This window comes from Schistocerca americana, chromosome 7 (genome assembly GCF_021461395.2).
Source record: "Schistocerca americana isolate TAMUIC-IGC-003095 chromosome 7, iqSchAmer2.1, whole genome shotgun sequence".
Classification (NCBI taxonomy): Eukaryota; Metazoa; Arthropoda; class Insecta; order Orthoptera; family Acrididae; genus Schistocerca; species Schistocerca americana.
This window is the reverse complement of record NC_060125.1, coordinates 635,344,807-635,371,829: the sequence shown is the minus strand read 5'-3', so window position 1 is coordinate 635,371,829 and position 27,023 is coordinate 635,344,807. Positions and strand designations below refer to the sequence as shown.

The window sequence follows — 27,023 nt, the reverse complement described above, 5'->3', positions numbered from 1 at the left end:
AGGAGAAATGTGAATAATATTGTACATGTCTAACATGAAACCCTCACATGAATGACTGAGAAATATAGTTGTAATTGTATTCTTAATTTTATTTCCATGTCAATGTATTGATCTATACCTGTCAATAAGGACAAGAGTGTAGAAAAGGACCGGAATATATAAATGTCCACAAATTGAAACTTTTGTCAAACACAATGTGATCAGTGTGGCTACGTGTGAAGTTATTCGCATGTATGAACCAGTGCGTTGTTAGGTCTTGTGTGTGAATGCGAACAATGACAACGATGTGATAAGGTAAAATTTGCAGTCCAAACGTCTCTGAACAAAGACATTATGCCAATTATGTTTGACAACGAGTGCAAGCTGTCGTACACAATTATCGTCAGAGTGCACCCGCACTCACTAACAACATGAGAAACTAACTATGTAATGCCATGCAAGCGACCGGAGGAGCCACTTATGGAACACTTCAAAATGCTAATAATTCAACGGATGACAAACACTAACCTTTATTTAGAACATTGGATAACCAAATCAGTAAACTGTGATGTCGGAAGTGATTTCCATGCCTTCTCTGGGACAAAACACTTGTGGCACACCTGACATTACGTACTTCAATTTTTACATACGACCGGATCTGTGAACAACGACAAAAACGAACCCTTTCCTTCATTAAAATCGAGGAAAAGGTGCACTGTAATGAACTTTAATGGACAATACAAACCTGTATCACATCTGCAATAACACCAACAAATGGACTTGATGGCACGAGAACCTAATGGATGCAAGAAATGAATAAATTATAAACTATACCAGTACAATGAACATTGAAAGCCAATGGAAAATATTTTCTTTTCAAAGTGATGAAGTACTTACCTGCAAGGAACTTTGGTAAGAATGTTATTGCGAAGAGATACATCCGAGAATATACGCATGGCAACAGAGACTGAAACTGGCAACTCTGTGAGACAGAATATCTAGCAACGATCGCGATGTGGCAGCAACCAACCTACAGTGAACCGCGTGCGCTTGAACTACAATAACAGACTACGGTCAACAAAGGGACATAATCCGGCAACTTAAAGACCGGCTAAGAACTTTATTTGTCAAAATGTAAATAAATGCAATCATAATGTATCTGTATATGATGTTATGTGTAAGTAATTGGAGGAGTATTTATTATTTATAATTTTTCTTATTTTTGCCATCCCACTTGGGAAAGTTGCTTGTCTAAAGATTTGATCTTTTGCCTCACAACTTTGGGGGCGGTTTAAAGGCACATTCTTAGCCACAGCATGTAAATCTATTTTTTTTTTAAATCAGAGAACCCTGTTTAATAAAGCATGAAAGCCAATGCAAGTTATCTTGAGTGCGGTCGCATGTGATCGCTGGTGAGACACAGAAAGGATGTCTAGTCTTTTGTTAATTACTTCTTCTGTTATCTGTTATGGAATGGAGTCAAGGGAGAGCCTCGTGCATTAGACTGGTCACTCTAATTTAAACTCTTTAATGTTATAAAATGTCACTGCGTACTGCAGGGCGCATACTCACACATACCAGTAATTATATAAGGAAATTTCCACTGTGCACAGACGCGATACCGACGTGCGGCTAATCAACATATCACTAGTGATTAATATTGTATTCCCAATGTAAGTAGCATAGTGCACTTCAGTAATTATATTTATAATTAATGCTATTGCGATTTCATTATTTGTTTAATCCATGATCCTAAAGTTTCAACATTATATGTAAACTGTATTTTCAGTATTGATCTCATTTTAGCTCAGAAATAACGTGGCCCACGAACCACCTCCTTACAGAGATGACATTCTCAGAGCATATGTCTGATGACACCTTATCATGGTTTGAATACACTCACTAATTTTTAAATATTTCCATCCATCTGAATTCGTTCAACAAAAATTATAAAAAAAAACTAGAATAATATAAATAATCATATGTATAAATTAATAGAGGGAAACATTCCACATGTATATATATATATATATATATATGTATGTATATAATGGAAGGAAACATTCCACGTGGGAAAAATTATATATAAAAACAAAGATGAGGTGACTTACCGAACAAAAGCGCTGGCAGGTCGATAGACACACAAACAAACACAAACATACACACAAAATTCAAGCTTTCGCAACAAACTGTTGCCTCATCAGGAAAGAGGGAAGGAGAGGGGAAGACGAAAGGAAGTGGGTTTTAAGGGTGTGTCTGTATGTGTGGATGGATATGTGCGTGTGTGCGAGTGTATACCTGTCCTTTTTTCCCCCTAAGGTAAGTCTTTCCGCTCCCAGGATTGGAATGACTCCTTACCCTCTCCCTTAAAACCCACTTCCTTTCGTCTTCCCCTCTCCTTCCCTCTTTCCTGATGAGGCAACAGTTTGTTGCGAAAGCTTGAATTTTGTGTGTATGTTTGTGTTTGTTTGTGTGTCTATCGACCTGCCAGCGCTTTCGTTCGGTAAGTCACCTCATCTTTGTTTTTATATATAATTTTTCCCACGTGGAATGTTTCCTTCTATTATATTGATATCATTAAATTTTTTTTTAAATTTAATTAATTACACTCTCCATCTCCACTATATGGGGAGTAGCAACCATCCTTTTCATAATATTGTTACATTCCATCCAGGGTTTTCCATTGTTTCATTTTGCCTGGTACTGCTGATTACTCCAAAAAACAACTAAGGAGTACACCTCTTGTCACTCGGTACTATCCTTGTCTTGAATGTATTAATCAGTTACTTTGACAAGGCTATAACTTGCTAAAATCATGCCCTAAAATGAAGACCATTCTGTCTGACATTTTAATCACCACACCTAGAATACCTTTTTGTTGCATCCACAACGTCTGCAATATCCTGCTCAGACTCAGTGTGCCTGCTGCACCCATTCCTTTACCCTATGACTCCTACCCGTCTGACTGTCCCCACTGTAAGGCTTGCTCTACACACCCTCATACCATCACGTATGCCAGCACTGTAACTGTCACAACAATATAATATTGAAGGGAGAGCCACTTTTGAAATGACACATCATGTACCTGCTCTTATGAAAGCACTGTTTGGCCTTCTGTATTGGCAGGACTACCACCAAGTTACCAGTTATGATGAATGTGCATAAACAGTGTGTGTATATGCGCAACACACATATCCTGTTGCGGAACATGCTCTACAACTTGACAGTGAGGACTTTGGTGCCTGTTTCACCATAAATGCCATCTGGATTCTCCCTCCTCTTAGAATTCCTCAGGTGAGAGCTAGTGTTACAATATGTGCTTGGTTCCTACCACCTACCTAATCTAAATTTACGTTAATGTCAATGGTATAATGGAAGATGTTCTAATGTAATCTTTTTACCAATAAATGAAATATGCGATACCCTTCAAATTTGGCAATATCCGAACTAGTTTTCATTTTTAAACTATATAAACCATTTTGGTGGATATTTATGAACATATTTCTCTCAACATTTTCTATATTTACAAATTTTATTTATACATCAATATTTTCTACCACTCTAAGAAACGTTATGAAAATTAGTTTCTGCAAATTCGTCAGAAATTCTAGTGCAACAAACTGTAATATTTGTTGTTAATTTTAACACTCATTCCTAGTATCAATCGCAACCTATGTTAAACAATACTTTTTGTTTTGCAAAACAATAGCAAAACCAATATTACATTTCAACAGGAATAACAAATTGCACATATTGTAACACTTTACCCTTAACCATCTGTCTTAAAAAGCATTAACTAAACAAACGATGTCAAAAAACAATCACTAAATCATATATAAATTGTATTTTTAAATAGGAAATCAAGTTAGACCTTTTTTTCAACTAACAGTTGTTCTAGAAGCATCAAGAGATATGACCCTTCTAAAATATCATTTGCATAACGCAGGTCTTGGCAGCTGTAACTCAGTTAGATTTGTGACATCCTATGAAGCTCTTTCTGAGACATTTATTAAAGTTGTGCAATAACAAGTTTTTCAAAATGCCAATTCTGATGCATAGATGTAATGTTGTGGATGAAGAGATTATGGAGGATGGCTCCATTAATAAACTTAATGATTTAATAATAATAAATGTCGTGTGACTTGGGCCTCCTATTGGGTAGACCATTCGCTGGGTGCAAGTCTTTCAAAAACCGAAAAGATCCCAACAAGATGAACATGGAACCACTCAGCATAAGACATGATGGTAACATTATAAAAAACCCAGATAATATATGTAATATTTTTAATAACTAATACATTTCTGGTGAACAATCAATGCATATTACAGATTCTCAGATAGAGATCCGGTGCCATCTCACCCAGTGTACCGAATTTGAATTAGTGAAAGTGAATGAGCAGGAGGTTCGCAGGACAACATACATGCTAAAGAAAAATTTTTCATCCGAATGGGGTGGTGTATCCAGTGCTATTACTAAAGCATGCTTAAAAGAAATTTCTAAACCTCTTACTCACCTGATTAATTGCAGCATTCGAGAAAACATGTATCCAACGGTTCTAAAAATGAGTGTAGTGAAACCAGTGTATAAAAAGGGAAGTAAGGAAGAAGTCTCCAACTATAGACCAATATCATTATTTCCCACTTTTAGTAAGATATTTGAAAGCATTATCCTTTCTCAGCTAAGTGCCTTTCCCACAAAACATAAACTGCTTGTAGATTCGCAGCATGGCTTCAGAAAAGAGCTAAGTACAACCACAGCAGTTACACAGTTCATCCATGAAGTTTACTGTCTGTTGGACCAGAAGATGCAGACTGCAGGTATATTTTTGGACCTGACAAGAGCATTTGATATAGTAAACCATAGGGTACTTCTTAAAAAGCTAAAATTTTATAGTATTGGGAATCAAACCATGAATCTTCTAATCACGTACCTGTTGCATTGTAAGCAAAGCACTAAATTGTCACACAAACTAGATAATAAAATCATGAACTCCCAGTCCACCAGTGAACCTGTATTACAAGGTGTACCACAGGGCTCAATCCTTGGACCCTTTCACTTCCTTATATATATATTAAAGACATTGCACAACCCATTAACTACCATATTGTAAGCTATGCAGATGACACGTCAATATTATTCTATGGGAGTGAATCCAAAGAGCTAGAATCTCTTGCTACTAGTGGTGTAACAGAAGTAACAAAATACTTCAATGATCAGGGACTCAAGGTGAATGTCACCGAATCTCAACTACTGACATTTAAAACTGGCAGTTCTAATCATGACAATATCGATTGGGTGTGTAACATCTCTGCAACAGAAAATGGTAACTGTAAATTCCTGGGTGTATATGTTGATGAAAATTTGCGGTGGACATACCACATTAATTTCGTATGTGCAAAAGTCAGTAGTGCCATATATCTCTTCAGGCAGCTCGCAGAGATAGTTCCTAGCCAAGCACTGAAATTAATATATTATGGAACACATTACCCCTTTCTCAATTACGGAATTGAACTATGGGGCTGTGCAGCAGATGCACATTTAAAAAGAATACTACGACTGCTACTACAGAAAAGAGCAATAAGACTTATACATGGGATGGGACATAGAGATTCATCTCATGAAGTGTTTGTGCAGCACGAATATCTGACAATATATTCTCTGTACATCTTCAAAATACTTGTATTTTTTGTAAGTCAACCAACAGAAGCTATCAAGGGCAGTGATGTACACGATCACAACACTAGAACAAAGTGTAACTATTTCATTAACAGAACAACATTAAAACTGACTGATAGAAGTCCATATATCAGTGGTTTGATTTGGTATAACAAGCTACCAAACTCTCTAAGAACGTACATGGGAAATGTTTTTAAAACAAAATTAAAATCTTTTCTAATGGAAAAATGTTTATATTCTTTCAATGAATTTTAAGATAGTGATTGTAACATGAGGCATTAGCATATCAGTTGTAATGTGATAAATGTAAAAAATTGACATAAGTAGCAACAGCTACAGAATATATAATATAAATATAACCATAGTATTAAGTCTGACGTTTGCAAAAGCCGTCATTATGACGGCTCCACGCAAAGAAAATGTAAATAAATAAATAAACAAACCTGACCACTCAGCTGCTGTGGGAAGACAATGATTTAATAGAAACAAGCAGACTCCAAACTGACTTATTCAACAACATTGGACACTGGACACCAAAGCCAACAATCAGTCTACTTTATTTATTACTTTTGGACATATAAATACATAGTATGGGATCCATTTGATTTGTTTACTGAATCAACGAGAAATATCAGCTTAAAAAAGTAAAATAGCATCATAGTGTTCTCAGAATATATTCTCAGTAACTATTCCTTTTCATTGCTCCCCTTTCATTTTGCAGGCTGTCTATCCCCCCCACACCTCTCCACTATCTTCCCCCTCCCATATATGCCTATCATGTACGATGCACTTAGCTTTCAGCTCATATTGACTCAGCATGATTTTTTTCTTTTTTTTCAGTAAATTGTGTCTTGCTGATTACCATATATTCCATCATTAAGCTCCCAGGTTTTCAAATCTCATGCAGTGCAGGCACCAAGGATCAGTCTTTCCTTCTCATCCTGTCTGGTAAGTCTCCTCTGACCTAGGGTTTTGGGCAACTTTTCCATAAATCTATCCATTTCAGTTCTCTTTCTTTCCCTTCAAATCTTCTGCTAGAAGGAGGAGCCAATGGCTCTGAAAGCTTCCACATTTCTATATCCTTTATACATAGTTTCTGCTGCCACCAGCTTGGTGAGTAGATCATCTTATCTATCCAATTATATTGCAGCCATCTTAATGATATTGCTGGCAACATGGCTGTGGATGAGGTCGCAGATGGTATGAGAGTCAGTTACCATCTGACATCGGTTTATGAGTACTCAGCAAAAAGCTTGTGAGAATTCAATTCCATACAGCTGGAAAAAAAGAAAGAAAAGAAAAGAAAATGTTAGTTCATACCACCACAAGACCATAAATGAAAAAGTTGTTGTTATTAATAATCTGTGTCCCTAACATTCTATCTACAAGTATGTTAAGTAAGTCTCAATATACCATTTCACACTTATCACTTAGTCTGCTATTTACACTATTTTACTCAACTCCAGTTGCTTGTGACAAATGCACTGATGCATCAAACAAGCTACAGTACATTTTCATACATTATTATTTTTTTGCAGGTTTAGGAAAATGGTGTACACTGACACTTGATATGTCTGTCAGGGAGCCTCATCCGAGATGTCGTGGCTTTGCCTGTAGCTATCGAGCTTGCAGGGTGCAGTCATCTGCAAAGAGTGGCATCAGTTCTGACAATGCCTTTTTCAAGGGTTCTGAGGTCATCCTCAGTTCATACAGATGACTGGTGGAGGCTGCTGGCCTCACATATGGAGTGCAAGCACAGCTCATGATTTGCACCATAGTTTCCAGAGTTGACTGGGGTCCTACGGTCTGGAGCTGAGTGGACAATCTCGGCCAGAGGCTTTGTTGAGTCTGACAGTCCTGGCTGGATCTGCATTATTGGGTGGATAATTGTAGGACTCTCCTTGACAGGTCAGGGTACACTACACAAAGGGAGCAGCTACTCAGTGAGGTAAGTACTTGCGGGGTGCACATGGTGGTTTTTAGGCTAGATGGTAGTCTGAGATACTCTGATGAACACTCATCAGTTGATATGCAGATAACAAAATCAGACCGCATTCAGAGTGAAGACACTTTGACAAATTTTATCAGTTAATTGTTGAAGTATTTGCAACAAAATTCCCAAATATATTTATTTATGGTTTATTTAGCCTGACTAGATTAGATGCTTAAGGCACTAACTTACATATGACCAGGAACAACACATACAAACAATATTACACAGAACCCACAATAATAATAATTTGCATTATTAATCAAAATAATAACTGAAAGTAACATTGATAATGATGATAAAATAATGTATTATAATAATAAGTTAAGACACAACAAACTCAATGCTAATAATTTGGATTATTAATAAAAAGTAATAATAATAATAATAATGCCTGAAGTGATAATTTTGCAACATGAAGTCACCCAAGCAATTAATTCTACTCACAATTGAAAAGCCCCTGGAAAAGATAAAATGGCAAATTTCTGGCTAAAGAAGTTCATCTCAACACATTAACATCTAACTAAATTATTTAACAGTTACATTGCAGACCCATACACATTCCCCGATACACTTACACATGGAATAACTTATCTGAAACCTAAAGATCAAGCAAACCTAGCAAAATATCACCCCATAACATGCCTACCAACAATATACAAAATATTAACTTCAGTCATTACACAGAAATTAATGACACATACAACACAGAACAAAATTATAAATGAAGAACAAAAAGCCTGTTGCAAAGGAACATGAGGATGTAAAGAGCAACTGATAATAGATGCAGAGGTGACATATCAAGCTAAAACTAAACAAAGATCGCTACACTACGCATACATTGATTACCAAAAAGCTTTTGATAGTGTACCCCACTCATGGTTACTACAGATATTGGAAATATACAAAGTAGATCCTGAATTGATACAGTTCCTAAACATAGTAATGAAAAACTGGAAAACCACACTTAATATCCAAACAAATCCAGATAATATCACACCACAGTCAATACAGATTAAGCGTGGAATATACCAAGGAGACTCATTAAGTCCATTCTGGCTCTGTCTTGCTCTGAACCCAGTATCCAACATGCTAAATAATACAAATTATGGATACAATATTACTGGAACATACCCACACAAAATCACACATTTGCTATACATGGATGATCTAAAACTACTGGCAGCAACAACTCAACCAATTACTAAAGATAACAGAAATATTCAGCAATGATATAAATATGGCTTTTGGAACAGACAGATGTAAGAAAAATAGCACTGTCAAGGGAAAACATGCTAAACAAGAAGATTACATATTGGATAACCACAGCGACTGCATAGAAGCGATGGAAAAAACAGATGCCTATAAATATCTAGGATACAGACAAAAAATAGGAATAGATAATACAAATATTAGAGAAGAACTAAAAGAAAAATATAGTCAAAGACTAAAAAAAAATTACAGCAAGAAACAAGACAAAAGCTATAAATACTTACGCTGTACCAATATTGACCTACTCATTTGGAGTAGTGAATTGGAGTACCACAGACCTAGAAGCACTCAATACACTTACATGATCACAATGCCACAAATATACAATACATCACATACATTCAGCAACTGAAAGATTTACATTAAGCAGAAAGGAAGGAGGAAGGGGATTTATCGACATAAAAAACCTACATTATGGACAGGTAGACAATTTAAGAAAATTCTTTCTAGAACGTGCAGAAACTAACAATCACTCATATAAATACATCAGCTACACCACTGCAATTTCATAACCACTTCTACAACCCTTTAGATCACATAACATCAACAGATACGAAGAAAGTAAATTGGAAAAAGAAAACACTACATGGCAAGCACCCGTATCATCTAACACAGCCACACATCGATCAAGACGCATCCAACACATGGCCAAGAAAAGGCAATATATACAGTGAGATGGATGGATTCATGATTGCAATACACGATCAAACAATAAACACCAGATATTATAGCAAGCATATTATTAAAGATCCCAATACCACAACAGATAAATGCAGACTTTGCAAACAACAAATAGAAACAGTAGATCACATCACAAGTGGGTGTACAATACTAGCAAATACAGAATACGCCAGAAGACATGACAATGTAGCAAAAATAATACATCAACAGCTTGCCTTACAACATAAACTTATAAAACAACATGTTCCCACATACAAGTATGCACCACAAAATGTACTGGAGAATGATGAATACAAATTATACTTGAACAGAACAATTGTAACAGATAAAACAACACCAAATAACAAACCTGACATCATACTCACCAATAAAAAGAAGAAATTAACACAACTAATCAAAATATCCATACCCAATACAACAAATATACAGAAGAAAACAGGAGAAAAAATTGAAAAATACATCCAACTGGCTGAGGAAGTCAAGGACATGTGGCATCAGGATAAAGCTGACATTATACCAATTATACTATCAACTACAGGAGTCATACCACACAATATCCACCAGTACATCAATGCAATACAGCTACATCCAAACTTATATATATATATATATATATATATATATATATATATATATATATATATATATATATATATATATATATATAATAGAAGGAAACATTCCACGTGGGAAAAATTATATATAAAATCAAAGATGAGGTGACTTACCGAACGAAAGCGCTGGCAGGTCGATAGACACACAAACAAACACAAACATACACACAAAATTCAAGCTTTCGCAATGTCTGCTTGTGTCTGTATGTGTGGATGGATATGTGCATGTGTGCGAGTGTATACCTGTCCTTTTTTCCCCCTAAGGTAAGTCTTTCCGCTCCCGAGATTGGAATGACTCCTTACCCTCTCCCTTAAAACCCACTTCCTTTTGTCTTCCACTCTCCTTCCCTCTTTCCTGATGAGGCAACAGTTTGTTGCGAAAGCTTGAATTTTGTGTGTATGTTTGTGTTTGTTTGTGTGTCTATCGACCTGCCAGCGCTTTCGTTCGGTAAGTCACCTCATCTTTGTTTTTATATATAATTTTTCCCACGTGGAATGTTTCCTTCTATTATATTGATATCATTAAATTATATATAAAAACAAAGATGAGGTGACTTACCGAACAAAAGCGCTGGCAGGTCGATAGACACACAAACAAACACAAACATACACACAAAATTCAAGCTTTCGCAACAAACTGTTGCCTCATCAGGAAAGAGGGAAGGAGAGGGGAAGACGAAAGGAAGTGGGTTTTAAGGGTGTGTCTGTATGTGTGGATGGATATGTGCGTGTGTGCGAGTGTATACCTGTCCTTTTTTCCCCCTAAGGTAAGTCTTTCCGCTCCCAGGATTGGAATGACTCCTTACCCTCTCCCTTAAAACCCACTTCCTTTCGTCTTCCCCTCTCCTTCCCTCTTTCCTGATGAGGCAACAGTTTGTTGCGAAAGCTTGAATTTTGTGTGTATGTTTGTGTTTGTTTGTGTGTCTATCGACCTGCCAGCGCTTTCGTTTGGTAAGTCACCTCATCTTTTATATATATATATATATATATATATATATATATATATATATATATATATAGGGAAACATTCCACGCAGGAAAAATATATTTAAAAACCAAAGGTGATGTGACTTACCATACGAAAGCGCTGGCAGGTCGATAGAAACACAGACAGACACATACATACACACAAAATTCAAGCTTTCGCAACAAACTGTTGCCTCATCAGGAAAGAGGGAAGGAGAGGGAAAGACGAAAGGAAGTGGGTTTTAAGGGAGAGGGTAAGGAGTCATTCCAATCCCGGGAGCGGAAAGACTTACCTTAGGGGTATACACTTGCACACACACACACACACACACACACACACACACACACACACACACACATATCCATCCACACATATACAGACACAAGCAGACATATTTAAAGACAAAGAGTTTGGGCAGAGATGTCAGTCAAGGCAGAAGTGCAGAGGTAAAGATGATGTTGAATGACAGGTGAGGTATGAGTGGCGGCAACTTGAAATTAGTGGAGATTGAGGCCTGGTGGGTAACGGGAAGAGAGGATATATTGAAGAGCAAGTTTCCGTCTCCGGAGTTCGGATAGGTTGGTGTTGGCGGGAAGTATCCAGATAACCCGGACAGTGTAACACTGTGCCAAGATGTGCTGGCCGTGCACCAAGGCATGTTTAGCCACAGGGTGATCCTCATTACCAACAAACACTGTCTGCCTGTGTCCATTCATGCGAATGGACAGTTTGTTGCTGGTCATTCCCACATAGAATGCATCACAGTGTAGGCAGGTCAGTTGGTAAATCACGTGGGTGCTTTCACATGTGGCTCTGCCTTTGATCGTGTACACCTTCCGGGTTACAGGACTGGAGTAGGTGGTGGTGGGAGGGTGCATGGGACAGGTTTTACACCGGGGGCGGTTACAAGGATAGGAGCCAGAGGGTAGGGAAGGTTGTTTGGGGATTTCATAGGGATGAACTAACAGGTTACGAAGGTTAGGTGGACGGTGGAAAGACACTCTTGGTGGAGTGGGGAGGATTTCATGAAGGATGGATCTCATTTCAGGGCAGGATTTGAGGAAGTCGTATCCCTGCTGGAGAGCCACATTCAGAGTCTGGTCCAGTCCCAGAAAGTATCCTGTCACAAGTGGGGCACTTTTGTGGTTCTTCTGTGGGGGATTCTGGGTTTGAGGGGATGAGGAAGTGGCTCTGGTTATTTGCTTCTGTACCAGGTCAGGAGGGTAGTTGCGGGATGCGAAAGCTGTCGTCAGGTTGTTGGTGTAATGGTTCAGGGATTCCGGACTGGAGCAGATTCGTTTGCCACGAAGACCTTGGCTGTAGGGAAGGGACCGTTTGATGTGGAATGGGTGGCAGCTGTCATAATGGAGGTACTGTTGCTTGTTGGTGGGTTTGATGTGGATGGACGTGTGAAGCTGGACATTGGACAGGTGGAGGTCAACATCAAGGAAAGTGGCATGGGATTTGGAGTAGGACCAGGTGAAACTGATGGAACCAAAGGAGTTGAAGTTGGAGAGGAAATTCTGGAGTTCTTCTTCACTGAGAGTCCAGATCATGAAGATGTCATCAATAAATCTGTACCAAACTTTGGGTTGGCAGGCCTGGGTAATCAAGAAGGCTTCCTCTAAGCGACCCATGAATAGGTTGGCGTACGAGGGGGCCATCCTGGTACCCATGGCTGTTCCCTTTAATTGTTGGTATGTCTGGCCTTCAAAAGTGAAGAAGTTGTGGGTCAGGATGAAGCTGGCTAAGGTGATGAGGAAAGAGGTTTTAGGTAGGGTGGCAGGTGATCGGCGTGAAAGGAAATGCTCCATCGCAGCGAGGCCCTGGACGTGCCGAATATTTGTGTATAAGGAAGTGGCATCAATGGTTACAAGTTATATATAACTACAATCTGTAATTATTGATACATGTTCAATTACCCGAAAGTTCCTAAATGCAATGTAACATATACCGTACAGTTAAAAGGAAGCCACACTTGATGAAGGTCCATATCACTTTCCATTTTTAACCAGACATAACATCTGAGAAAGGAAAAACGTAATAATAATGTTATAGTGATAAGAATAATAAAATAACAGAGGCATTATGAATGATATTGATTAGTTTGGAGCTTTTGAAGCCTTCCTTGGTATTAGAAGAAGTGGAAGGGATAATGGAGGAGGACAGCGTTGAAATTAAAGTGACAATGGCTTATAGAAAAGAAGGTAATATCAACAGAGAACTCTGTAGACATGAGAAGGGAAAAGTAAAGGGGGAGGGAGGGTTGACGAGAGTGAGTTGCAAGAAGAGATACTTTACTGTTGTGATAGGAAGTGAGTCATTAGCTCTCTTCTGAAGTTTGAAATGATTTTATTTCTCCAGTCTTTTGAGGAAGATTGTTCCAAAGTCAGGATCCTCATACAGAAAATAATTTAGAGAAAATGGCAGTGCTGTGTAGTGACACAGAGAGGATTTTACTTTATTGAGAATGAGTATATCTGCTGTGCTGTTCAGACAGCAGTGTAAGACTTGAAGATAAATAGGCAGGAGTGCAATGATTGAGAAGATGATGCAGCAAGCCGCGTGAAGTGGCCACACAGTTTGAGGCGCCGTGTCACGGATGGCATGGCCCCTCCCACCGGAGGTTCGAGTCCTCCCTTGGGCGTGGGTGTGTGTGTTGTTAGTTTAAGTAGTGTGTAACTCTAAGGACCGATGACCTCAAAGGTTTGGTCCCTTAGGAATTCACACACATTTGAACATCTGAACGATGCAGCAAACACAGTGTATGATGATCTCTATGTCTATAGGCACATAGCCATGATAATTGTTCATAGGAGTGATATGGTAGAAATAGTGTAAGTCACAAATGTATCTCAGAAGCATTTTTCATCAGTTCCAGCTGACATGAGCTCTCACACAAAAATCCTCGGAAAATAGGATCACCATAACCAACTAGGGGAGTATTAGTGATTCTACAGGTTTCTTTTTAAGTTCGAGAGGAAATATCTTTCTATATTTCTGTAGTGAATGAAGTGTTCTGCATCCATTGTGATAAGGCAAGTAGGTCAGCATTTACTTTCTGGATGGCTGAGTGAAGATTTGTTGGGCTTGCACTTACGTATAACTGCAGGTCATGAGCATATAAAACATATTCACAGTGGGAGACAACACTCGACACATCATTAACATATAATGAGGAAAGTAATGGGCTCAATACAGATCCTTGTGGGTCCCTTGATACTAAATTCTCTCTCTGTGACTTCTCTGTCTCAATCATTACACATCACTGATGGCATGTAAGATATGAGTGGAACCACTGTACAGCATGATGTGTGCATTATGAAACCGATTCTAAAAAGTACTGGATGGATCATTTCTAGCCTGTACGTGCCTTATGTGTGAAACCAGAAGCCTTAGAATTCTCCAGTGAAGAAGAATTTTTAAAATGGAAAGACGAAATGGAATGTGCTACACATTCCAAATTCATTAAAAGCTGTGGCACTAAATTTTACAATGATGGCACCAAATGTTGTCATGTTTGCCATCGCTCAGGTCATTTTATCTCCAAAGGTGATGGGAGCAGACATCTAAAATTGACAAGGAGTAACAAAATCAATGGAAAGTGCCCAGCAGACATTAAAATCTAATACAAGGAAGGAAAATGCCATGTTACTTTTGTGTCCACTCATGTTGGTCAGGATCTGGACCTAAGTCATCTGCCTCTGACAGAAAAAGAATGGATGAAGATAGCTGAAGACATTGCTACATGAATCTCATTTCCTACTGTCCTCCAAACAATTGAAGAAATGGTGCACAATTCAAATTTTGAGAAAGTGCATCTTACAATGATGCAGAATTTGCAGCTGCATATAAACTGTCTTCAAAGTCAGTCAGACATACAAATGGTGTGATCAGCGTTGAAGCTTGGGTGCAAGAAGTGCAGCAAAGTGACAATTAATGTATACTGTTCTATAAGCCTCAAGAAACAATTAATGATCTACACCCTGCGCTAAGAAGTGAAGACTTTGTGTTAATTATAATGAACGACGTACAAGCCAAAATATAAGCAAAATACGGAAGTGATTGGATTTGTGTTGATGGAACTCATGGCCTAAATGGCTATTATTTTGAAGTTACAACATTACTTGTATTGGGTGATATGAGGCAAGGATTTCTGTGTGCTTTCCTCATATCTAACAGGTATGACTCTCATGTTTTGAGTATATTTTTCAATTGTGTTAAGTTTCAGGTTGAACAGATTTCCCCAAAAGTATTCTGGACAGTTTTGGCAGAATCATATAGTACTGCTTGGAACAAATCAATGGGACCTCCTGAAATGAAACTTTTCTGTACCTGGCATGTCGACAGAGCCTGGAGGACCAATATTAACAGCAAAATTGAAATTTGGACAAGAGAAATGAGGTGTACAAACTCCTTAAGACATTAATGCAGGTAAGAGACGTTGCCGTGTTTCAGGAATCGTTGATAAAAGCACTTCAGAAACTCAACAGCGATTCAGAGACATCAGAATTTGGTCACTATTTCCAGATGTATTATGAAAAAGATGTGAAGTGTTGGGCATATTGTCATAGGATGCGAACCGGCTCAACACAGACATGCACCTGGAGAGTATGCATAAGGCACTGAAATACATACATGGTAACACAAAACAGGTAAAACTTTTTGATAAAGGTATACCTGCATTCATGTTGCTTGTAACAGCAAAGCTGTTTGACAGTCTCTTTTAATTTCTTTATATTTCTCTTCTTTCTGGTACTTACCCCTCTTCACCTTCTCTCCTGTCCTCTGTCTAAACTCCAACACTTCACTGTCTGCCACTCCCACCATACTATCCCACCCCCTCCTTGCCCCAGCCTCCTCCTTAGCACCACCCAGTTGCCACTGGAGCTGCTGCTCGCAATGTGGTTTCAGTTTTCTGAGACTGCAGGCGTGTGTGCAAGTTGCGTTTGCACGCATATGTATGTGTATCTGTTGCTGATAAAGGCCTTATTGGCCAAAAGCTATAATTGTGTGAATCTTTTTGTTGTGTCAGCATATTGAGTGAATGCTTGGAGAATCGAGTGCTTTCTAAGTATGGCAGATTAAGTATTTGCAGGTTCCAGCAGAACTGATAGAATTACTGGATGAAAACTCAGTGGCATACATGGCAGTGAGATATGCAACATTTATCACCTGGTATGTGAATGTAATTTATCTTTTATTTCACACATACACAGTGCCATGTTTCTGTTCTATGTATGGAGCATGATTTAAAAACCTATAAGTGTCAGTACATGTGTGCAACAAACTTTGAGTCAACGAAGGCATCAACAGCTCCAACACACCACACCAGGTACGAGATTAAATCTGTCTTACGTACTACACTAAAATGTCTTGAGAGCCATCCCTAAATTCACATATGCTCGAAGTTACTTTTGTGTTCTGATGCAGTATGCCTGCATGCTGTTTTAATCTTTAATTACAGCATCTGTCAGTGAATCTCAAGAAAGAGTTTGTGACTTACCATGGCAGTAGACCAGGTATGAGATTAATTCTGTGTTACACACAATACTGAAATGCCTTGTGAGACCTCCGTAAATTGAAATATGCTCAACGTTACCTTTCTGGTCGAACGCACAATGCCTGCACTCTGATTTAATGTTTAATTGTTTACTTAAAGGGCCTGTCACTGAGCGTAATGGGGTAAGCTTTTGTCATACAATGCCAGTAAGAGCATCCACACACCGCACCAGGTAAGAGATTAATTCTGTGATAAGCAGAATTGTGTAATACCTTGTGAGACATCTATAAATCCAAATATGCTCATTGTTACTTTTGTGTTCATATGGGCAATGATCACATAAAACAAATAGTGGGAAAAGCAGGCGCCAGGTTGAGATTCATAGGAAGAATTCTAAGAAAATGTGACTCATCGACGAAAGAAGTAGCTTACAAAACGCTTGTTCGTCCGATTCTTGAGTATTGCTCATCAGTATGGGACCCTTACCAGGTTGGATTAATAGAAGAGATAGACATGATCCAGCGAAAAGCAGCGCGATTCGTCATGGGGACATTTAGTCAGCGCGAGAGCGTTACGGAGATGCTGAACAAGCTCCAGTGGCGGACACTTCAAGAAAGGCGTTACGCAATACGGAGAGGTTTATTATCGAAATTACGAGAGAGCACATTCCGGGAAGAGATGGGCAACATATTACTACCGCCCACATATATCTCGCGTAATGATCACAACGAAAAGATCCGAGAAATTAGAGCAAATACGGAGACTTACAAGCAGTCGTTCTTCCCACGCACAATTCGTGAATGGAACAGGGAAGGGGGGATCAGATAGTGGTACAATAAGTACCCTCCGCCACACACCGTAAGGTGGCTCGCGGAGTATAGATGTAGATGTAATAAAATTACTTAATGTCTTCCTAAGAAAGGCTCCCCATTCCTTCCAAGCTAATTATGTAAGGGTAGACCAGACAGGGCTCAAATTCAAAGATACAGTATCGACAGCAATAGATAGATTCATACCACATAAGTTAATAAGAGACGGGACTGATCCACTGTAGTAGACAAAACACGTCAGAACACTGTTGCAGAAGCAATGAATAAAACATTCCAAATTCAGAAGAAAGCAAAATCCCCAAGACTGGCTAAGTTTCACAGAAGCTCGAATTTTAGTGTGGACGTCATTGTGAGATGCTTTTGATAGTTTCCACAATGAAACATTGTCTCAAAATATGGTAGCAAACCCAAAGAGATTCTGGTTGTATGTAAAGTACACCAGTGGCAAAAAACAGACAATACTGTCACTGCATGATAGCCATGGAAATGTTACCAATGATGGTGCCATTAAAACGGGTTACTAAATACAGTTTTCAGTTATTCCTTAATGAAAGAATACAAAGTAAATACTCCAGAATTTGAAAACAGAGCAGCTGTTAGTATGAGTGACATAAAAGTAAATATTTTAGGTGTTGCAAAACAACTCAAATCAATGGCAGCAACAGCTTCCACTCAGCACACCAGGTATGCGCTTATTTCTGTCTTATGCACAGTAGTGAAACTCCTTGTGAGACATCTATGAATACAAAAACGGTCAATATTACTTTTCTGTGCCAATGCCCAATGCCAGTATCATGTTTAAATGTTTACTCACAGTGCTTGTCACTAAGTAAGAGGGGCAAGTGTTTGGCATTCCATGGCACCAAGAGCTTCCACACAGCCCACTAGGTATGAGATTAATTCTGTGTTATGCACAAAACTGAAATTCCTTGTGATACATCTACGAATTCTAATATCCTCAGTGTCACTTTTCTGTTCCAATTCACATTGACTGCATTTTGATTTAAGTTTAATTGAATGCTATTTTGTGTTTATATTTTCTTGGTGAATGCAACTTAAGTCTTGCTCTTGTTCCATCGTCATGGACAGAAAGGTTTGTACAGTAATTACCAATGTTATTTTTGATATGTACAACTGACTGGTAAAGGTGTTCACATGGTGCAGTTAGAATCCACAGTGTTTATAACAGATCTTTACAATGATCTCAACTACTATTTTTGGTTATCATTCTTATGGCTCTTTTCTGAAGTTCAAAAATTGTGTTCATATTTTGTGCATTTTTTACTCAAAACAGAATGCCATAGCTAATAACTGACTGTACATATGAATAGTATGTAACTAGAAGTCTCGGCATGTTATACACTGATGATGGGATTCTAAGGGTATGACATTTTGTTTGCAAGTATCTTTATGTGTTCTCATCACTTCAACTGAGAATCAATATTCATTCCTAGAAATTTTGCATTTGTTAGACTGTCTATAGAGGTGAAATCTACATTTAATTTAACATTGTCATTTTCCCTCTTCAAACTGAAATTCATGGCATTAATTTTTGTTATGTTAAATGTCACTTTGTCGCATATTGACCAATTGTAAACTTCCTTGAGAGTTTCATTTGCTTTCTCTGAGAGGAGTTCTCTTGTTTTCTCAGTGACTATAATATTGCTGTCATCAGCGAAGAGAATTTTTTCACCATGAGAAACACTACTGGGAAAGTCATTGGTATATATCAGGAATAGTATTGGTCCTAATTTGATACCTTGTGGAAACCCCATATTAATGCATTTTTGGCTGGCCGTGGTGGCCGAGCGGGTCTAGGCACTTCAGTCCAGAACCGTGAGACTGCTAAGGTTGCAGGTTCAAATCCTGCCTTGGGTATGGATGTATGTGATGTCCTTAGGTTTGTCTGATAAGTGTTTTACTAAATGTTTACATCTATTTGAAGTATGTGTTATCACTATTCTTTGTACCCTATCTGCTAGGTATGATCAAAACCAGTCCTTAGCTACAACTCTTATTCCTAATGCTTCTAATTTATTTAACAGAATCTTGTGGTTGACTGTATCAGAGGAATTAGAAAGATCATGAAGGAACCTTCTGACAGACTCTTCTTTATCAAGAGCATCAAGTACAACTTTTGTGCATTCTACCACAGCTGACTCTGTATTTTTGCCACATCAGAAACGAAACTGTGATTCACTTAAAAGATTGTATTTATTCAGGTAATTCATTAATCTATCTTCCATAATTGCTTCTATTATTTTTGAGAATGGTGACAGCAGGAAAATAAGCTGGTAATTTTCTGCATCTTCTACATTACCTTTCTTAACCAAAGACACAACTCTTGCCTGTCTGGAAATGTCCCTGATGTAAAGGATTCATTTATTATGTGTGGTAAGGGACTTGTGTAACCTCTATGCATTGTTCTAGTACACACATTGGTACTTCATCTAAGCCTTCTGACTTTTTATTTTTCAGTTTTTGAACAGTGTTACAGGCTTCATTTTCTGTGATTTGAAGTAACATCATTGTATTTAGTGCAACATTATTTACAGGGGTTATATTTGTTTTGGGGAATTTTTGTTGTTACTTCCCTGCCGTACTTCAAAAATGCTCATTTACGTAGTTTGATAAGTTTTGTTGCTTATTTATTACCTTATCCCCCTCCCTTAGCAGTATGTTTTTCAGTCTTTCTTTGCCTCTCCCCGTTCCCATTTTTATAACATCCCAGAGTGCTTTGCTTTTATTCCCTGCATTATATATTACTGTCATTAAACGACTTTTTTGCAGCTATCAGCTCCTTCCTATAGATCTTTTTGTATCTATGATAGAAATTTAAGAATTCTGGATCATTGTGACTCTTTTTCATGGAAGTGAGGTATTTAAGTGTTTGGGAGCACTTCTTAATACCTGCTGTTATCCATCAACTTTTGTGTGATGTTGATATGACATGCATACCTTTGAAAATGCCTTTTCAAAGTTCAATTTAAATAATGTGGATTCTTATTCACATTGGTTTCCTTATACACTTCATCCCAGCGTTGTTTTGCTAGTTCCTTTTCAAAAAATCTTTTATTTTCATTTCTGATGGATGTCGTTTGTTGGCTTGTAGTTTAGGGAATGATTTGATGTCTCATTTTACTGTTGTTATTGGACAGAGATGGTCTGATAATCCGAGATCTTTTACAGCTACATCGCATTTTTCCCTGTCCATATTTGTGGCCACATGGTCAATTACTGATGAAGTCATTATAGTAACCCTTGTTGCACTATTGACCAATAGGGACAGGCCAAAACTTTGAAGTATATTTATGAGGATGTTGCTGGATTCATTTATGATATTCGTGTTGATTTTAATGTCCCCACACAGAATTGTGCTGAGCTGTGTACTTGAGACTTTATTTAGAAATTCTATTAATTTATTAAATAACAGTGTCCATACTATCACTGGGAGATCTATACACACACAAAATTATTAATATCTTGGTGATATCAAGCCCTGTTAATTCAAACTGCTGGAGATACTCTTTAGGCAGGGGAACCTGTTGTCTGGATTTATCCTAAAAAGACCTACCTCTCATACTGATGACAACGGGTATTTGACCATGTGTGGCCCGAGATCCACCCCCTATACTTTCACGAATCAGCTGTACCAATCTTCCCTTGTCAGTCCTGTTTAGGTATAGGCCAGGCCTAGTGAAACCCCGTCTGTCGATAGTCCCGACGGGCACCAGAGAAACATGAGCAAAGTTGGCTACCCTCAGAGCCACCCCTAACCCCACACTGATTCGCCTCACATCTCCATCAAGGTGTGGCCAATCGTGACACCGGAACAGCTCAACAAAGTGTACGTTGGTGCCACGAGTCAGGGAAGCTATCTTGCCCAGGTCACCACCTATGTCATATGCCCCATCCCTGTACAAACTGTTTCCCACCCCACCCGCTATCACTACATGGTCTTCTTTTGTAAAGTCCTTACGTAAAGACCCTAAGTCCTCTATCACATGAGCCCTGCATTTGGCTGGAAGATATTGGTGGCCTGGTATGCTGCCCCTAAGATTTCCTGTAACTCAGAGCCTACACCTCACCCCTGGCTACTACCTAGCAGCAGCACTTTCTTCTTATTATTATTCTTCTTCCTAACATTTTGTATATTTCTAAGCTTCTTGGCCTTGGTTGAAGTGTGCTGCACATTTCTTGCTCCTCTTTCTACCAGAGGCTCTTCTCCACTTAACTCTGCCAGTTCACAACCACCCTCCTCCTCCCTATCTCTCTTGATCCTTATCAGTTCCTTCCTTGCTTCCTTCAACTGTGCCTGAAGGGCACAGATTTTCCTTTCCTGTACCCCAATCAAAATGTTCCTTGCATACTTTGCAGTTCCAGGGGAGAGCCTCTCCTGTTCTCCCAACATTCTCCCCACCCCCTCCCCCAGTGAAAATATTTCCTACAAGATTAGCAACAAATCCCTCTACTCACTACGCTATAACAGCTTCCACATTTCTCACTCGTGGTCACTTTCAAAAGAGTAATTGAGTTTTAAATTTGTCAAGGACACAAGATTGGCTATATGTAAACAAAAACAACACAAAAGTCTTACTTGCCATAGTTGTTTTTGTACTGATTTAGAGATACAACGATAGAAGAATGTATTAGTAATTACTTTGCTTTTAGAGAATTTACTTTAGTGTTTGGTCAGGTTTTAAATGTTTATAACTCCAAAAATTTATGACTAGATCACCTCTAACTAGTAAACAATATGAAATGTGTTAGTTAAATAGAATTGAAAAACTTTATAATTATACTTTTATTGTGACAATAGACACTGATGAAACTAGTAGCTGTCTTTCTTAAACGAATTTTGCACTATCAAGAAAACTCGAATAGAATTTTTTGTGTTTTGGCATGCAAAATTTCGCGTTATGTTGCAATTATCAGGACTTCAGATTACACAATTTTTTTTTTTTTCAAGCATAATCTCTTTGGGACGCAAATATTCTGTTGTGGGACAAGAATAGTCACTACAGCAAATTTACGAAACAAAGGAAATTTAAATTTGTCACTATTTCCTCCCAAATAAGTTATTTTAGTGGACAAAGAAAACACCAGTGATTCACTCGCCGGACATCTTGTCTTCCTGTCTATTTTAATGTATGTTTACTTACAAGGCCTGTCACTGAGTGTGAAGGGTAAGCTTTTGGCATACAAAGGTAGCAGGAGCTTCCACACAGCACACCAGGTATGAGATTAATTATGTATTATGCACTATACTGAAATGCCTTGTGAGACGTCTATAAATTCAAATATGCCCAATGTTGCTTTCCTGTTCCAATACACAATGCCTTACAGGACTGTCAGTGAATGAGTGTGTCGGAGGCTAGCTCTGTCCATCGCTGTGGCTGTTGGTTAGAGAGACCGACAGCTATGCAGGGGCCCAGGTGCAATTCCTGGCCGATTTGGAGAATTTATCCTCTCAGAGGTTCGAGGTTGGGGGTTGTGTTGCGCTTATCACCATTTTAACTTTTCTTTAGATGCAAAAAAGTAGTATCAACTGATATAGATTTGCAGTAGGCGGGCGATTGCTCCTGCATACGATCTCCTGGCCAGAAATGCCATACTGTCACTTCATTTCATGCTAGGTATGAAACTGATTCTCTGTTATGCACATTATTGAAATGCATTGAGAGTCATCTCTGAATTAGTATATGCTCAGTCAGTTTAATATTAATTTACAGGGCTCTAGAGTAAGCAGTGTGTAGTTGTGTGCACTATGGTGCATTGTCGTGACACCTAGCATGGCAATACAGCATGCGACTGTAACGGTGTCAACAGCACTGGGTAGTGTTGTCTACTTCACTGGATGGTGGTGCATGAGAAATAGAGTTGTCACGATGGCCAGTCTGACCTCAGTACTGCAGGTTTGCATGTTGGCCAGTGGGTATTTAGAGCAAATCCAGTAATACTCAGATATGAAAATTTTTTTTCTTTAACATCACGGAATCATGTTTCTATATCTGCTCCATCCCCACTCCCCAGTGGGAGGGGGTCACAATTACTTTGTGAGTTTGTGCATGGAGCACATGAGGCTCCTAGTAATTGGATCCTTTCTACTTTTCAAATCTGCATTAACTTTCCCGTGCTTGTTCATCCCCGTCGCTCAATCCTTCCCCTCTTCCCCTTCTTTACAACTCTATTCCTTGCTTACATGGGCCTGGCTACCCTTTTTTTTTTTGTTGCTATCCCTTACAGTATTATTCTTCTTGCTTTACACTTCCCTCTTTGGAGTTTTTGGTCCCTCTTTGGGGATTTAACTCCTCTAAATTTTGTCTCCATGGTGTGAGCCAGCTGGGGAACAACACCATACATGAAGTCTTTGGCATGTGGCCTTACCACCTCTTCCATTTTTTACCTGAAGCCATTGTCCTTTTGGTGCTATACAGCTAGCACAGTAGTTATTTCGTGTGCTTGGGGTGTTATGTACTCTTTTGATGGAGTCCTCTGAAAACACAGGGATGACAGTTCTGATACATGAGCTGCTACCTCTCTGTGTATGCCTAGGAGTAGTGGCTTGCCATTATGGAGCATTGGGACTCCCATCAATAGCCCCTATGCCATGTGGCCCTTGGTGTGGCTGAGTAGTGCACAAAGGGAGAGCCCCTGATTGGTTTTGGTGCTATCAGGGTGTACACTTTGTGTATCAAACGCATCAGACTTAAAACAACCGACCATTCTGTGGCTGCCCCTTTAGTCAGGAATGACTTTTCATGGTACCTCTTTTCAACCTACAACTTTCCCCTCCTTGGATATCCCCTCATGGGAAAAGGGTCAGACTCGCTGTCTTGGGGTGAAATCTTTTCCCCACTACCTGGTCTGCATCAAGACTGACAAGGACACCTTCCCACCACGAACCAATTATTTTTGGTAGAAACTATCAAAGACAAGTTTGGCAAAGTGGACACTCTGAGTCAGATGTGATCAGGTTTAGCTATTGATCAGATTTTCTGCTGCTGAACAGTCTGTGGGACTCTGTGCCTGTGATCATCTTCACAACATTCTGATGTCCATTACTCCTCACTAGCCTTTGAATGAACGTCAGGGTGTCATTTTTCATAGAGACCTCATCGTCCAAACTGGTGAAGTGTGGGCCAGTCTGGAATGGCAAGGTATTCATTTTGTTCATCATATTCAGAAAGGCACTAAGGACAACCACATTAATAATGACCACTTTATTCTGGTCTTTGAAGGGGATACCCCCCCCCCCCCCCCAGACAATGTCAAGGTTATGACTTACACTGTGATGTATGTCCTGCCACTGCTGAAGTGTTTTTGGTGTTTATGATTTGTACACATGTATTAAAGCTGTACAGCAGACCATGTATGCAGTGAATGAGGATACCCAGGAGTGACTTTATTCTACCGACCATGTGTATTCATTGTCGTAACAGAACATTCTGGAATATGAGTTATTTGGTTACAGATAACTTTTGAAATAGGGGGATTTAAAAAAAAAAAAAGTAAAATTATACTGCAAAGTGGAACCAACAAGGCTTTCAGCTGAGTTATATTGCTACATTCAGAATTACTCATCCACTCATTCCTAATTCCAACTGCATGTGTTTATACTGATACTGAAATTAATATTTATTTACGAAATTTATTTTTTGGTAAATGAGTTACATTATCAGGAAAATTGATTGTGAACAATCAGATGTTAATACATTCCCTGCTAGAATATGAAAATATTTAATCTGTTTAACAGTTGTACTAGTGTTACTCATCTAGCTAGATCAAAAATAAATATATATTACAAGTTGATCATTGCAACTCACTCTCTTGCAATTTTGGGATGGTTGTCAAATGTGTGGTCATCACCAGCAGTGCACTGAGCTTCAATCACAGCCATCACTGCCCAGAACGGCTCGGGAGGGGATTGACCCAGCGATGCTAGCATTCTAGGCTGGTGGCACAGGCCACATCAGTTTCTGGTGATCCCAAGTGTCAGCAGAACTGCCACACCAGAGGCCAGTGAAGAAGGAAGGAATATCGATGTTTAACATTCTGTCAACAGTGAGGTCATCAGAGACAGAGCATAAGCTCTGATGGTTTCAAGGATGGGGAAGAAAATCGGTCTTGGCCTTTCAAAGGAACCATCCCAGCATTTTCCTTCATTGATTTAGGGAAATAATGGAAAACCTAAATTTGGATGGCAGGACACGGAATAAAGCCATCATGTTCCCGAATATGAGATCAATGCACTAGCTAATGTCGTGTAAACCTTCATCCAGAAGTGTTCTCAGTGACTTTGTTTCTTCTGTATCCAGGAACTGCTATGGGTATGCAGCTTGAGGAATTTGTTTTCTTTGCTGAAAACAGTCTCCTCTGTGGGCCAATGAAAGAGATACCACTACTGGCATGAACAACACCTACACTAGCCTTCAATGAAGTTACCATTTTGTTGGCCAGCTGAACCTCAGTAGCTGACATACCACAAACAATTTCTGCCAGTACCTCTGTGTCACAGGAACTGACTAGCTTCAGAATTTTCTTCTCTCTCATTAATGAAATAAATGCCTCCAACATTTGTAACTAGTACATCTGGTAATTCAGAAATTTCAAATGGATTTTCTTCTGCACTCTCTACTTGGCAAACATTATGTATATGCTTGCACATATTTAACTTAATGCTATCATCAATACATGTGTAGGAATATCTATGAATGCTTACTTTACAGTCAGTGCACACTAATTTGGAGTTACAGTGGATAATGTTTTCTTCCACAAGGCAAACTTCAAATGATTTTGTGGCTGGTATTTCCCAACCTTTGATAAATAAGGACTCAATTGGGAAGGTAGGCAAAGTACTGGATTTGTGCTTACGGCAAATGTTTTTCATTTTACTTGTTAGTTTTTCTTTGACAGGCTCATTGTCATTGTGAAACAGATTTGCTGTTACAAGCAATGTGAATGCAGATATACCTTTATCCAAATGTTTCACCGGCTTTGCATTACCTTGTAGAGGAAGTGGTGGTAATATGGCCCCTGCAACAAATATGCCCCCCCCTTAATATCTTAATAACATTTAACTGAACTTTAGTGGTGATAGCTGGAACTAGTGTACTAGTATGCTCACTGGCCTGTAGGAGCACTGGAAGCAGGTCAGTCCAGTGGCTGAGTGACAGTGAGGTTATATTTTTCAAACTCTTGTTCTAAACTTTGAGAGGTATGTGAATTTCACTTTATTAACGTACCATTATTGGTTAATACTTAGACGCAAGCACCATGCATACAACCTAGTAAATATTGGCAACAGTTTAAAATAGATTGAAAGGTGTGGTATTATTGCATTTTTAAGCTGTTTACACTAGTTTACAAGGTGGAAGTGATTGTAATATGGCCCCCATTGGTGCTTGTAATGTGGACCCCAGGGTTCATATTATAAGCAGTCTGTGAAATCCAGAATGAGATTTTCACTCCGCAGCGGAGTGTGCGCCGATATGAAACTTCCTGGCAGAT

At 38.8% G+C, this 27,023-nt stretch overlaps 1 long non-coding RNA gene across 1 annotated transcript; it reads right to left on the bottom strand.

The window, feature by feature from the left end:
• Nucleotides 1-567: 567 nt before the first annotated feature.
• LOC124621886 lies at nucleotides 568-25,409 on the bottom strand. Its single transcript, XR_006980583.1, has 3 exons — nucleotides 25,340-25,409; nucleotides 725-775; nucleotides 568-637 (listed from the first exon to the last, which is right to left on the bottom strand). It is a non-coding gene; the product is annotated as an uncharacterized LOC124621886 (long non-coding RNA).
• Nucleotides 25,410-27,023: the final 1,614 nt, after the last annotated feature.